The 16717-nt window shown below is 36.2% G+C and overlaps 1 protein-coding gene across 5 annotated transcripts in view; it reads right to left on the bottom strand.

Moving 5' to 3' along the window:
- LOC135195800 (uncharacterized) overlaps positions 1 to 4853 on the bottom strand; it is a 49702-nt gene extending 44849 nt beyond the window's left edge. Inside the window, exon 1 of one of the 5 annotated variants that reach the window (XR_010310247.1) lies at positions 3785 to 4204. The gene's annotated coding sequence lies outside the window, so the exon portion shown is untranslated. The other 4 variants (XR_010310246.1, XM_064222277.1, XM_064222279.1 and 1 more) reach the window with 4 other exon arrangements.
- Positions 4854 to 16717: the final 11864 nt, after the last annotated feature.

The following is a 16717-nucleotide window of genomic DNA, read 5'->3' as shown; positions in this document are numbered from 1 at the left end:
CTTCGAAAGGATAATAGAGGTCTCGAGCTCTTGCTCTCACCACCAACAACTCATGACTGGTGCCCTTCTCCAGTGTCAGAACGTGTTAAAGTACTTTTTCAAAGGGTGGCTTCCCACGCGGTGGAAACTGGATCCGCTAGCCCAGTCGGTTGTTTCCCCCATAGGCAACAAAATGTTGTTTTATTGTGCTGGTTACAACTGCAATCTTGAGTAAGATCAATAAACATTACATATATACGCTAACATTGTTCAAATGAGTGCTGGGAAGGCTGGGAAAGATGTTGGATCCTTTGCGGTTACAAACAGCACCTCAGTCGGTGGAAGCCATAACGAGCCCATTTTAGTTCGTATGGTGCTTTCATATATCACATTATGTTGAAGAAACTTCAATCTTTTGAATGGTATACTTAAAGATGTAATTGTGTCCTTGTTTCACCAATTAAATATAGTGAATAAGGCTGATTCACGCAATGATGATGGATCCACTGTGGTGTTTCCCCCTAAATAGGATAAAAAACCGCATGGTACAGGGGTGGACCATGTACAATTAATGTGTACAACCCCAAAAAAAGTACATTATAACGCGTCCTGACATCGGAGACGGACATCAGACGCGACTTGTTGTTGGTATCACAGCAGGCCAAACAGGCCACCTACAATCAACGCTTGCCACCCTCCGAAAAAGTACATTATAACGCGTCCTGACACCGGAGATGGGCATCAGTCGCGATTTCTTGTTGGTGAGAAACGGAGCTAAAGACCTCTACTCTCCTTTCGAAGTAAGTATTTTCTCCAAAGTTAGAAATTAAGGCCAAATTTTAAGATTTAAACAGAGGGTAGTGAAAAGGGTGGCTACGGCAGTGGAAATCTCACCAAAACGCTTTAGAAATTTTTACTTACAACTAAAAATGTTTCGAAGATTGACGCCATCTTGATGTTTACAGAGTCGCTTGTGTCAACAAACTTCCCATTTCCTGTGCTAAATCTGCACACCACTTGTACCCATAGACGCTGGGGCACTTTCATCACAACAATCGTAAACCAACCTCTTACTAGCACTTATTCAAGGGGACTACGGCATTCTTTGCAGCGTTTTGCGCTCTTCAATTGTTTATCAGTGTTGTCAATTGGTATGTGTTTACCCTCCAAACTAGGTATAAGACTTACACAAAACCGAGGAAATAAGTGAAATTAGCGTATCTATTTGTATTATATATACGTACATATTACAGCAATTTTATCATTACTGCATTACTATGACAACTAGAATTCATCGAAACAGTTTGTAAATGCATCAGCGTATGTGTGACGCTCCACTAGATTGGCAACGATGAGTCATTTTTCCTCACGTCGTCTGCTCGTAAGTATATATCCGAAACATTTGTAATTTTTGGGGGTTAATTTGGTTGCAAAAAAGGGATAATAGACATGAATTACCGTATATTTCGGCGTATAAGTCGACCGGAAGATAAGTCGAACCCCCAATTCTGAGTAAATTTTTATGATTTTAACTAATATCGGGTATATTAGTCGACCTATAAAATGTGAGGCCAACCGTACGCTCAAAATAAGCAGCAGGGTAAAACATATCATATAAAATAACCTGAATGTTATTACGGTACATATGTTGCTCTACTTACCATAAGAAATACAGGTAATATACTCGGTATATTAACAAATCTGTGTAATATATAAGATGAATACCGGAAAATATGATTAGAAATGACGAAACGAAAGATACGTTACTCGAGTGTAATGTAAACAAACAAAACGCCAAGTAACGCTGCATAACAGCCTACGTATATATGTATGTACAAACTGTCACTTAAGTTAATGTTTTGATTGGGTTGTTAAAACGACGTGCCAGTATTTTATTATTATGTTGGAATATTCCTTGACTTTTGGTTCTTCTGTGGCATAAACAGGCTCATTTGAGGGAAAACGAACCTGCAGTTGATTCACCAGATTCAAACTGGGATCCTTATGATGAAACCGTGAATGATATTTGTTCTGATGGAATTGTTTAATTCAAGTGACGATGACTCAAGTAATTTTGAAGGATTTTAAATACTTATTTACTATTAATTTCAATTTTTTTTTTATTTAAAGTGATAAATAAAGATTTCATACCATAAATGTTTTTGAACAATACCCCGGTAAATACAAACTGTCAGAGTGAACGCATCCTTCTCAATTACTGTACTACAAATAGCTACGCAATGTTTACACTTGCTGTGCGAATGGGGTTTCTTCAAGTTACTTTGATTTGTTTAATTTTATTTAAGGTAATGGATGTTCTAATGTATTATTATTGTCGTATTACAGTGTGAAATGTTTTTAATACTGGTATTTACATACATAGTTACCTCAACAAGGCTGTCATTGTTATTAGCCAACTGTAAAGCCTGGATTCCTGTACCGATATGCCAAAATAATAAAGATTCACTTTTTGTTACCGTTAGATAAGTCGACCCCCTAATTTTGGCATGATTTTTTGGGGCTAAAGGGTCGACTTATACGCCGAAATATACGGTAAATAAACATTTTGAAGTAAAGTTAAACTAAATATTGAGTAAAGTAAACAATTAAGGGAATAAAGCTTTGCATCTCATAATCAGTGTTGTCGTCTGCTGCTCGTAACTGTGTTTGCGGAGTGAGTGCTTAGGAACCAGGAACCACAGCGTGGTTCAAGTGCACTGTGGAGTGAATTAAGACCAAAATGTGTATAATTACAATCAAATAAGCACTGTGGAGTTTCAGTTGTGATGGCAGTAAGGATAAAAACCACCGATTACAAGGTAAGAATGAATTCAGTTCCAACCATAACCCCGGGAATAACAAGTTTCATACTTTCACTAATATATGCAACAAAATGTTGTTTTATTGTGCTGATTACAACTGCAATCTTGAGTAAGATCAATAAAAGTTACATATATACGCTAACATTATTCAAATGAGTGCTGGGAAGGCTGGGGAAAGATGGTGGCCGTCACTGATGAGAACCTTCCATGCAAAACGTAGCCGCCATATTGGATTTCAAAACTGCCTTGAAAACATATTTTACGAAGAGCTCACATGCTTATTTTAGTTCGTATGGGGCTTTCATATATCACATTATGTTGACGAAACTTCAGTCTTTTAAATGGTATGCTTAGAGTTGCAATTGTATTCTTGTTTCACCAATTAAACATCGAGTGAATAAGACCCGTCCACCGTGATGAGGGTTGGCCTGCCGTGGTGTTCTACCCTAAAGACCTCTACTCCGGTGTCAGGACGCGTTATAATGTACTTTTCTTGGGGTTGGACACATTGATCGTACATGGTCCACCCCTGTACCTTGCAGTTTTTTACTCTGATCCAAATATTGGTTAATCTAAGGTAATTTTGCAGTGATTGAAGTCCGAAATATATTTAAAAATACTATAGGCTATACCTAGGTATTTGGTATACCTACTATAGGTAGTACCTTAAGTACTGGGCTTGGGATACTACCTTAGTAGGTACCTACTTCACATTCTTACAGGGAACACTTTGTAATGTACAATTCCCGTAATCTAAGAACTCTCGGATAAAAAAAAAACTTATATGGCCTTGAATAGGCTTCAGGAAGCCTTAGGGTGCTCTAAGGTTGGGGACTGCAAAGGGCTCCCGCAGTCCACTACGGTAACCTGTGAAGCTAATTAATGCCTAACCTAACAAGGAACCACAAACGAAATGATGACCAGGAACTGCAAAAATGAACAAAACTCGTAATTCTAACAAAAATTATAGCACAAAACAATACCATTTCCAACTGTTCGATTGCAGTAAGTAGGTTTGGCTATGTCACCTGACTCCTATATCAGTTTCTTGCTTCCGTGAGCGAGCGTAGCGCGACCCTCCTTCCTTCCTACCAGCGTCTCCGGTGTAAACAAACCCTCGCTAGTCCGATTGTCTTATCTTGGCTTGGACTTTGGACTGATTACTTAAGACTACAACCGTAAATATTTAACATAGAGACAAATATACGTAAATGCATACATCAAAATTTTCATCTACGTTAAATTGTTGATGTCCGTAATAAAATCACTCCTTATATAATCAATTTACGACAAGACATTAACCATACATTCGGACACAAACACCTATGTATGGTTAAAAAACTGAGAAAGGCAGAATGCGTAAGAATATAAAAGTGGAGAACTTGGCAGAGTCATGCTGTTGGTCAGGTAATACTTTCATTGCATGTTACGCAATTCCTTTGTCGGTCACTTTCTGTGAAAAGGGTATGACTACTCCCTGGCCGTCCAGTTTGAGCTGCACCTTTGCCGGAATGAATATTCCACACCTACGGGAAACACAATCAACTTGGATAGGAAAGGGTAACTGAGGTAAATAACAACTGTACGAATTACGTAAACACCGCAGTATATGATATATATACAATAAATAAAGGTCATCAAGGCAACCTAACCGCTCCATCTCTGCGGTAATATTGTCATCGTTGCTTTGCTGTCTCATAACCAACGAATTAAATTAATGCACAGTGATTGCTGTATCCAAGGTCCTTGATTGTATCCAAATGGCATGCACTCGTGATATGTGACAGTTGTTGTAAAAAAGGAAAAAAATGTCCTTCAGTATTCAGCTCTGATACTTGAAAATCGATTTTTCCTTGATTTCACTAAATTTTGTCATAGTCACGAAACAATTTTCCGTACTCCATTTATTTTGTAGTTCATTTATAATTGACTTGAAAAACGCTGTCGTTCGTGTTATCGTTTTTGGAGTAAATATATGATTAGTAGGCGCAGCTTGGGAAACGATATGATAGTCTCTGGCACAGATATAGAGGGCTGGGACTGGGTATTGCGAGCGCAAATGCCCTCTGTCATATCTTAGTCTTATCTTGGCCTCATCCGTTCCACTATGATAGGCGCATTAATAAATATTTATGTTCCGTACATGTGGCAGTGTAGCTGAAGACACAATCATATTTCATATTCTATTCGATATGTATTATGTAGCCAGTGGCGTTCTCTATAAGTGATAGATGGGTCCAGCTGCGCAGATAGCTATTGAGCTGTTATATGATGGGCTTGTTATCAGGTTGCTAGTGAAACTGGCAGTTTATCTCCTTAATAATGGCCGTCTTGCACTGGTATCTACTAAAACTAGCTCTATAAGAATGGCTAAGAGTCGGGAGTGACCCTATCACGCGGAGATTTATTCATTATTATCAGTGCCGCTCTATTCTTAGGTAGACATCTTGTTGATATAATGACTGCTGCGGGAGTTTTCTTAATGGCCTTCATTGTTTTCACGTCACAGTAAATTACTGTCCAAAGTACTGACGCCCTATGGGGGACCCTCGACGAGAATTTACCAGATCCAAGCACGTAATCTGCAGTCTGGCTATGTGTCCGTTAGTCTGTAAAAGTTCACATACATCACGGGAAGGGTCACAAAATGATTGCAAGTTATCAGAAATCACGCGATACTTCATGTTTAGCTTGATCGTACTAATGATTTATCACCACAACAAATGAAGAAATAAATTATGTAAACTGGATGTTATTCCCGCGATAACTGTACCCACAGCCTCACAGCCTTTAAATAAAGTCCTATGGTCCTACTGGTGGAAAAGAACTTGCCACTTGCCCCCCCCCCCCCCACACACACACACACACACACACACACACATATATATATATATATATATATATATATATATATATATATATATATATATACATACATATATACATATATATAGAGAGTATATAATATACATATCGAGCTACAATGTCCTTTAATATCTAATTCGCTCTACCTCAGAATTAATATATTTTCATATATGCTTAACCGAAGGGGAATTTTTTCTCGATAATAGATTTGCCTGGACCAGGGCGCAAACCCAGGAACGTCAGTGAAGCTTTACCTACTACACCACCGCGAGAGTATGTATGTATGTGTACATATCCTTTGCAAGTGTTGTTAGTATATCAAAATAGGTTGCAACACTAATTGGTTCGTACCTACGTAGAAACATATCAGACTCAAAATAGAGATAAATGAATGAAAGGAGCAGCCCATTAGATTAGAGAAATAAATTGCGAAAAATAAAGGAATACTATGGAAATGATGTCAGAATCCCATAAAAATGAAGCCATAAAATGATGCGTTGAATAACCAGGACAGATCATCTGATGCCACAAAGAGACAGGAACAAAAAGATGTGACGAGGAATGTCGATTTGAGATTTACGTGGAGGAGAATGGCGTCGCTCATTAATCTTATCGATACGACGCAGACACATATTACATGTATGAGTCTGTCTGATTTGTTTCGAAATTTCTGTTGACAACTGTATGTCGAATTGATGATTGTGTACGTACTCTTGTTGATAAGTTTATACAGCGTAGATTGGAGATGGTTTGGCGCCAATTCATAGCGGCGAACAAATGAAGAAGAGCGTTGAATCCAATCGTTCCTTCGGTTACAGATACGATTAACAAGATGTACATTATGGTCACGTGATTTTGGTAAAGTCAAGTCACCTCACGGAATGCGTCATAAATCATTATATATTCCCTCGAGTGCAGGCGCGGAATACTTTCATGATTTTTTTTTTTTTCTTTTTCACAGTCACAGATTGACTCACATTGTATGATTGCTGTATTGATGCGTTGTTGTAAGCCGTCGCATAGACTGTTCGCCATCGACTTTGACACTATGTAATGCGTAACAGCAAATATTACAAAGATCTATTTTATTATGAAGTGAATTCTCTTGAATCTGAAAAGAAGGAGAAAATGAAACACATTGTAACCAGACAAGGACGTCGCATTTCTAACGAGAACCTGGAAGAGGAGATTAGCTCAAGGCATGTCGAGCTCAAAGGGGCGCGCCTTGCAGTCTCCTGTTATTGACAGGAGACAGGCCCCTCGCCAGAAACAATTATTATTCTGTTTTATAGGTGAGCGAATTTGTTAATGAAGGCAAAAGAAGGGGAAGACGTAAACTAACCTGTTGGGAAACTGAGCCTGCGGCCGTAATTGAGGATGATGGTAACGTATACTTAAAATGATTAGTTTATTTTGCTTTAAGTCTTCGTGGAGGATAATTTTATCTTTCAGGTTTTTATTAACTCATTATAAATCCTGTGATTTATTCTGCGTAAATCTGTATTTACTTTAATAATTATAATTCCACATCAGAAGATATTAATGAGCAGTAACGATAGATTGTCCCAAAAACATCTCTCGAGCCCTAGTGTCTTGGTGAGACACACTACATAATGTCATAACAGTCCAGGATGGGACGAGTAGCAATACTCTGAAACCAATGCGAATGAGGTACATGACTATATGCTGCTTGAAAATACACGCATACATATAAGCCCGAGTAACAGAGAGAAATCAGTCGATAAATGTATATATATATATATATATATGTATTAATATATATATATATATATATATATATATATATATTATAATATATATATATCTATATATATATATATATCTTATTGTATTAATATATTATAAGAATTATATATAAATTAGAGATGTATCGGATGTCTGAAAATGGGATTTGCCGATACGGGCATCAGTCTCTTAAATTTGCAGATGCGGATACTTTATAAATCTGAATAATTTAGATGTATTTTATTGTTAAAGACGATTTTCAGCCACATGATTCGAAATTATCCGTTACCACTTAATATTTGATGTACTAATTGAAAGTAGAAACAATAGTGATACTCACGTTCATACTTTCGTATGAACGTACAAAGAGTAACAGCGATACACGAACGTCTTATAGTTGTCATGGCACAAGGTTATTTCATGCTTATTGCATGATAATCGTAACAAAACTCAAAGCCATTCTTCGCATTAGAGAGAGAGAGAGAGAAAGTGTTTCCTAAGAAACACTATACCCTGCCTTTATGATTACAACTGGTGTGAATGACATGGAATTACCAAAACAAATATACTATAAAACAGTGTTGTCCAAATTGGGGTCCACGTACCCCTGGGGGTACGCAACATAGATCATGAGGATACGTGAACAAACAAGGAACACACACACACACACACAACAGAAACATCCCATCAGTGAACATCAGCCTCACATCTCACATTAAGTTGTGTAAGTAATTTTCAAGCATTTTGTTATTATATCATCATTTTTATTTGTGCAATAACTTTGTGTTTATTGACCAACACTCCTATAATGCAGTCTTTTCATAATTAATATACTATTTGCATGATTAACCTAAATAAAACTGAGTTTGGTCAGCCATGGTGGGCGAGGGTGGGGGTAGGTGGGGTACGTAACAGTAGGAGAAGGTAATAAAGGGTACAATAGGTGAAAATGTTTGGACAACACTGCTATAAAACTAATATGCTATAATAGAGCTATTTATAAAGTATATGCTGCATGAAATGTGTCATTGTGTATCGTATTCTGTATGATAAACAAAACGCCAAATTTAGCATATATATACTTTTAACTACAATGCATAGGTGTATGAATATTAACTATAGAACAGTGAGCAGCGGGTGATATCTGCACGTCCGCATTCTCGATCTGCGGATGCGGATGTTGGTTGCAATGCTAATGCAGATGTTAAGAACTTGTCAATGCGGATGCGGATGTTGGTTTCAATGCTAATGCAGATGTTGAGAACTTGTCAATGCGGATGCGGATGTTGGTTTCAATGCTAATGCGGATGTTGAGAACTTGTCAATGCGGATGCGGATGTTGGTTTCAATGCTAATGCGGATGTTGAGAACTTGTCAATGCGGATGCGGATGTTGGTTTCATGCTAATGCGGATGTTAAGACTTGTCAATGCGGATGCGGATGTTGGTTTCAATGCTAATGCGGATGTTAAGAACTTGTCAATGCGGATGCGGATGTTGGTTTCAATGCTAATGCGGATGTTAAGAACTTGTCAATGCGGATGCGGATGTTGGTTCCAATGCTAATGCGGATGTTAAGAAATTGTCAATGTGGATGTTTTTTGCAATGCTAATGCCGGATGTTAAGAACATTGTCAATGCCTATGCGGATGTTGGGTTTCAATGCTAATGCGGATGTTTAAGAACTTGTCAATGCGGATGCGGATGTTGGTTCCAATGCTAATGCGGATGTTAAGAAATTGTCAATGTGGATGTTGGTTTCAATGCTAATGCGGATGTTAAGAAATTTACAATGCATCATTCCAAAACAACTCTAAAAGTCTAAGTATTTCCCTGGTTCTAACTCACTTCAATAAAATTGAAGGAAAACAGCAAAATTGCCGCCCTATATTTCTACCTAAATTACATTCTATCACTGATGGTTAGTAAATGAAACACTGTAAAAAAAATTCTAAATACAAAAGTTTTATCTCTAAATTCAAAATTTTATGAGTGAAATTCACAATCTCAGGGAAATTTGCTATTACTTTTTAAAAAACACAAAGTTTAATTAATTCTTGAATTAATTATTCAACAAGATTTAATCAGAATTAATCTACCAAGAAAATTAGGTGATCAAGAAATTAAATCACTCCATCCAAATTCAAAATGTTATACAATAATCAAAATTTGAAAAGAAATCTAAGTAAATGCAAATCAATTCACAAGTGTTAAATTAAATTAAGTATGCAATGTTAAATCACTAAGAAACACCTAAGTTAATCAAGCAAATTGTGAATGTGAAAGCTTAAAACACACAATGTAACATAGCATTACACTGACCACTAAAATGTGAAAAACCACAAAGATGTAAAAACACTAAGAAAATGGTCAGCGCACAGAACATGAAAGCGCCTCAGTGGCGTGGTTGGTTTGGTGTTTGCTTCTCACCTCGGTGGTCGCGGGTTCGATTCTCGGCCATTCCATTGAGGAGTGAGAGATGTGTATTTCTGGTGATAGAAGTTCACTCTCGACGTGGTTCGGAAGTCACGTAAAGCCGTTGGTCCCGTTGCTGAATAACCACTGGTTCCATGCAACGTAAAAACGCCATAGAAACAAAAAACACAGAACATGAAATAAATACTTCAGAAGAATTAAATACAGAGCACAAAAATGAGCAATGTCCATAAAATGAAATAATTGTACCTAAAGACTTTAAATATTTTTTTAAGTGCACTTAAAACTTGTAAAACACATTGCAGCTTCCAAATTCACATTACTCTTTCACAGGAGCCGTTACGAAAACACGTTTATACTGTCTGTTCAGATTCCATAAATAACCACTATGGTATTAAGATATTAAATAAATCCAAAAGTTACGAGTGACCATGTAAGTACAAAATCTTTACATTGATGTGAAAATTAGAATTTCCCTCGGTCGGGAAAAGAGAGAGAGAGAGAGAGAGAGATGGAAGACAGGTCAGCTCGAATGGCTTCAATACAAACAACGTAAGTTGTCTTTAATATCAGAATGACCTTCTCTTCTATGGGAACGACTGATCAAAAAGATGCAAAATGGATGACGTCAAAGCATTTTAGGGGGATGTTTTCTGCAAAACTCTTAATAAATTCCCTTTTCAAACGAGAGGGAAAGAGAATGATATTACTATTAATAACTATTAACAGTACACGATTTATGAACATAGAAATCTCTTAACAGGAAAGAAATGATTTTAAACGATTATGGCAACCGAACAGTGACGTCACTGTAGTTTTGGGAACTAGGTACTCATTTCATCTCCAAATCTCCAAATCATATTACTTACAAGTCAACAAATACGAGCTGATGTGTTGACAGCTACATCCGCTTACGCGTATAAAGATCTCTCTTTTCACATGCGTTATCTCTCAACTTTGGAATTATGCATTTTGTGAATTCTAAACCTTTTACTTGAACACATCAATTTTAAGTTAATCTTAATGCGGAATCTGAACACAAGACATACATTCTACGACATGACATACAAATACTGAGGGGAAGTTACAATTTGCAAAGGCATTATCATAAGAATATATATATATATATATATATATATATATATATATATATATATATATATATATATATGTATGGACCGCACTCGGTCCTGCAGGATCTTAAAGAAAAAAAAATGAAATGGAACTGGAATGCCCGACAGCAGTAGGGACAAACAAAGGAGAAGGAGCAGAGCAAAATCACAAAAATTGCCTTAATATTAGTTTATTTACAAAATTTTTATTTACATTTATACAGTTGAGGACCGGGTTTAGTAAGTAAAGCAATTTACTAACATTAACATAACCAAAGAGTCAGTTCAATGAATTTAAAATACAAAAATAGCCAAGTAGTTAATTATCAAAAACTCGTAAAGTCAAAATATTAACTGGAGACAAAATTAACTACAAATTCAAAAACAATTTAGCCATATCAAACTAATTCCCACGCAGCATAAACCATTGAATAAATAATAGGCAGCATAAATAAATCAAAAATACATCATCAATAATAAGCAAATAACCATAAACCGGCAGTATGAAAAAATACTAAACAGGCAGCATACCAATTATACAATAATACATCAGTGGCAAAAATAAACTCACACCGCATCAAAATAGCGTAAATTCAGGTAGCATTACACAGTACATAAAACTGCAAAGAATCTCCATAGAGATAAAAACAGACCCAGCTGTCAACACAGAGAATGGACACAGACAGACTATCTCCGCAACACGCCAAAGCAGCAACCAACTGCTAACCGGAACAACACATCCATCACATAAGTGATTACGGCCGAATCATCTGCTGCCAAACTGGAACAAATCCGTCCCACAGATGACCATGGTTTGATCATCTAACCATCCTCCTGCTACCAAACCCAACAGGTAAGGTATACCCGCTGCAAACGCCTCCATGCTGCTATGCTGCCGAGGACCTGACTCTCTGCCACACTAAACCCGACTGTCGACTTTCAAGTTAAGACGACAGACGTAAACTTCCCCCAAAGAAAAACAAGAACCAGTAAGGAGGCAACAACCCACCATGGGCAAATGATTGTTCAACAATTGAACTATACCTCACAATATATATATATATACGATATATATACTATACGATATAGATATATATATAGATATATATTATATATAATATATCTATATATATATATATATATATATTCATATATAATCATCAGCCGTTTCTAGTCCACTGCAGGACAAAGGCCTCAGACATGTCCTTCCACTCCCGTCTGTTTATGGTCTTTCTATGCAATTCTATACCCGCGAATTTTCTTAGCTCGTCAATCCATCGTCTTCTCTTCCTTCCCCTGCTTCGTTTGCAATCTCTAGGGACCCATTCTGCTATTCTTTTTGTCCATCTATTATCTGACATTCTCATTATATATCCTGCCCACACCCATTTCTTTTCTTGTCAGAATATCCTCTACTTTAGTTTGCTCTCGTATCCGTGTTGCTCTTTTTCTGTCTCTTAGTAATATTCCCATCATTATTCTTTCCATTGCTCTTTGAGTTGTAACTAGCTTCTGTTCTAAGGCTTTAGTAAGGCTCCAAGTTTCTGATGCATAAGTTAATACTGGTAGGACCATTTGATTAAATACTTTTCTTTTTAGAGAAAGTGGCATATTACTCTTCATAATCTCATTTTGTTTTCCAAAAGCTCTCCATACCATGCTTATCCTTCTTTTAATTTCGGTCTCATGTCCTGGGGAAACACTTACTGTCTGTCCTAAATACGCATATTCATTAACAATCTCTAAAGGTTCGTCCATAACCCTTATTTGTTGTCTCTGCATTTTCATTGAAAATTATCTTAGTTTTACTCATATTCATTTTCAGTCCTACATTTCTGCTTTCTCTATTCAAATCTTCTATCGTGTTTTGTAATTCCTCCCCTGATTCACTGAGTAAAACTGTCATCTGCAAATCTTAAGTTGTTAAGGTATTCCCCATTAATGTTAATTCCTACATTTTCCCAATCTAAATTCTTGAAAACTTCTACGCACGCTGTGAATAAGTTAGGAGAGATGGGGTCTCCCTGTCTAACTCCTTTTTCAATCGGAAATTTCTCACTGTCTTTATGTAGTTTTAGGATTGCTGTACTACCCGTATAGATATCTTCAAGTGTTCTAACATAAGACTCATCTATTCCCTGCTTTTGAAGGGCTTTTATTACTGCTGAAGTTTTGACAGAATCAAAAGCTTTCTCATAGTCTACAAATGCCATACATAGTGGTTTGTCATACTCTGTTGATTTTTCCTTTAGCAGGTCAGTTACATGGATATGGTCAGTTGTTGTTGAATACCGGCTTCTAATACAGTTGGCAATTGGTGAGATGAAAGGTAAATTAGAATGAAAATGATTATTTAAAAGTAAATAGATTAAGAAAGAAAACTGGTGGAGAGACGAAAAATGAATAAGTAAATAGATTAAATATGAATTAAATAAGTAAACGAGTTGCAATTTCACTTTGTAAATCCATCTCATTTACATATTTCTTTTCGTCAATTTTATTCATTTATGTCTTTATGCTTTTAACCTTTATTCTTATTTATGCGATTTTTATCATGCATTTGATTAATTAGTTAGCTATTTATTTCCTGATTATTTAGCATTTATTTCATGGATGTCGCCCACTTACTGATTTTCGCTTACTCGGGGAGTATGCCTACAAACTACGTTGTTGTTGTTGTTCTTGTTGTGGCTAGGGGGCGGGGCGTGTAGGAAAGGTCTACGGAAGTGCTTCAAATGGTCTGAAAAAGGTGTTTCGTGTAGAGTTAAAGATACAGGAATTTTAGGATAGGATAATTATGATTCATTTATTAAAATGAATATGTAAAAAAAAAATGTACTTGTTAAACAGCACAGAAAAATTATTTCTGATAAAATATAGCGTATCTATTTTAATTTTCGTTGGCGAAACAAGGCTCTGTTTGACCATAGGTTTTAAGCGCGTTATGATTTACGTAAAGCTGGGAATCTAATGTTTACAATTTATCCTTGATTTGTTTTGTTTGTTTGTATGGTGTTTTTCCGTTGTGTGGAACCAGTGGCTATTCAGCAACGGGACCAACTGCTTTATGTGACTTCCGAACCACGTCGAGAGTGAACTTCTGTCACCAGAAATACACATCTCTCACTCCTCAATGGAATGGCCGAGAATCGAACCTGCGACCACCGAGGTGGGACGCAAACACCATACCAACCACGCCACCGAAGCCCTTTATTTATCCTTGAGGAGAAAATCTTGCACGCATCCAGAGTAAGCTGGAGGTCAGATCACGCCTTGTTCATTAAAGTTTTCTATAAGTACTTAGGATAATGCACACACATTTATTTCTTTATTAATTTTTAGTTTATTTATCTCAAGTAACTAATTATTTCTTTATGTTTCCATTTGAATTAACATATTTTTTTTTCAATATTTACTGATTGATTGACTTACGTGTTTCATTCATGTTTTTTTTAATGAATGAATGAATTATTCAAAGTTATCTATTGTAGATTTTTCCATATTCAATTTCTCTATTTCTTATCCATTTATAGTTTTTTTTATTTAATCATAACTTTATATCTATTTATATCATTTGTTAACTTATTATTTTTTCTATTATTCTATTTCACTTTCAATTCATTCATCCATTTATAATATTGGCATTTTTGTCTATTTAGTTCCCTTTCATCTTGTTTTTTAAAATCTATTATTTATTTATGTCTTTGTTAATTTCATTTTTACTTATTTGTGTACTTGTGTATGCTGAATATTTTGTTTTATCATTATTTATTTTCTTTATCCGTATTCTATTTCTGTATTTATCATTTATGTAAAATATACAAATGAATAAAAGGTAAATGGACAACTAAATATATTTAATAATATGATATATATTATATATATATATATTATATATATATATATATATATATATATATATATCTATAATATATATATATATATATAGATATCTTCATATATCTATATATATATATATATATATTATTAAGGTGCGTGCTCTTCGAGCCACCCACTATTCACATCCGCTGGCATGAAACGGATTATGTAAATAACCAATTTTGTAAATCTTTCGCCTCATCAAAATAAAACCTTTTTTCAAGCCTCGAACGTCGTCAAGTTATAGTTTAGCATGTCGAACAAACCTGTGTTTATCACACATCGTTCAGGTAACTGATGGAATAAATGTCCTTGAGACTACGAATGGACGGCAAGTGGTAGGTACACCGAGTTCTAAATATGGATGAGTCGATTAGAGTATAATGTTTTTTCCACCCAAACTTACTTAAACTGAGTCGAATGCTACGTGGGAGATCAAATGAGAGAGAGAGAGAGAGAGAGAGAGAGAGAGAGAGAGAGAATCACTATTCGACATGGTGAACAGCTTCCATGTTTTGTTTATTTTCAAGATATCGATCCATCTAAAAAATGACCTGAATTCCCCGTCATAAGCAGAATAGGCCTAGTGACTGAATAATTTCATAATTATGACTGGATAGTTTATGAAAATAAAGGTGTGATAATTTTTCCGTACTGTTTGACATGCACATTACTCATGTTTTTACATTTTCATTCTAATAAATAATTCATGAATGTCCTATCCTAAAATTCCTGTATCTGTAACTCACCGCGAAACACCTCTTCAGACCTTTTTTAGGCTCTTCCATAGGGCTTTCCTACCCCTCCACCCAACAAGAACAACAATAACAGCAACAAAGTGGTTTGTAGGCTTACTCCCCGAGTAAGCGAAAATATTTACATAAACTCTGAGCTTCATCCTTCACATTACATTTTAATGCAGCCCGAACCCCGAATACATTGTGCGTGAGATCTCGAAATACTTTTATGCAGCCAAGCGCGCCGGCGCAGTAATGGATTCACCAAAATTTTATACCTGCTGTACTGCCTACATCGGGTCGATTTCTCCAGGTCGTATTTCTAAAGAAATGATATTGATACTATAATAATGCTGTTCATAACCCATGCATAAACGGACAGACGTACGAACACAACACATAATTCAATTGTATGTATCCTCCTTTGTTAAAGATACCTCGTCCACCGAGTTCTTCGAGTTTATATAACATCCGGGATCGGTTCTTTCGTCGGTGGAACTATTATTTGTTTGAAATGACAATTAAGTACCAGTCATATGGGGAAATTAATTTGTGGCTAAATAAAAAACTAATTGACGGAGACAGACAACCGTTTTTCCCCCCAATTCAAACTGTGGGGTACAAGTGAGTCTAATAACAAAAAAGGCAGCGTACGGGGACTTTTGTTTACGAGTTATTTTTTAAAGAAGAATTATAAAAGCACTTGACAACCTTCGCGTCGGAAAAGAAAATATTTAAAAACAACGCGGACAAACGATTTAATTTTTAGGAAAACCAGCGAATAACCGTAATTATAATGATAACTGTGAAGACAGTCGTCGAGTCCCCCACACAGCGGCAAGCGAGCCTTGAAAACACGTCGTCTCCCCGACTTTTCCGGGGAAGTTGCGCGTGAAATGGCGTTTGCGAGAAGCTGACGGCCCGTTTAAACCCGAGGTGCGAGACATTGACGTCATAGACAAGACCCGTGCTTACCGTTTTTGTTTTGCTTCGGCGGATCGCGGGGTAACTGAAATTTCTCATTTCGGTGGACAATTAAGATAATTAAGTGACACTTCTTGGATTCTGCTAACGTTTGAGGAGGTTCACATTAAAAAAAGTTTATTTTTCCCGTTATTGGATCTCTCTGATCGATTTATAGT

This window comes from Macrobrachium nipponense, chromosome 16 (genome assembly GCF_015104395.2).
Source record: "Macrobrachium nipponense isolate FS-2020 chromosome 16, ASM1510439v2, whole genome shotgun sequence".
Lineage (NCBI taxonomy): Eukaryota > Metazoa > Arthropoda > Malacostraca > Decapoda > Palaemonidae > Macrobrachium > Macrobrachium nipponense.
This window is presented reverse-complemented; position numbering and strand designations above follow the sequence as displayed.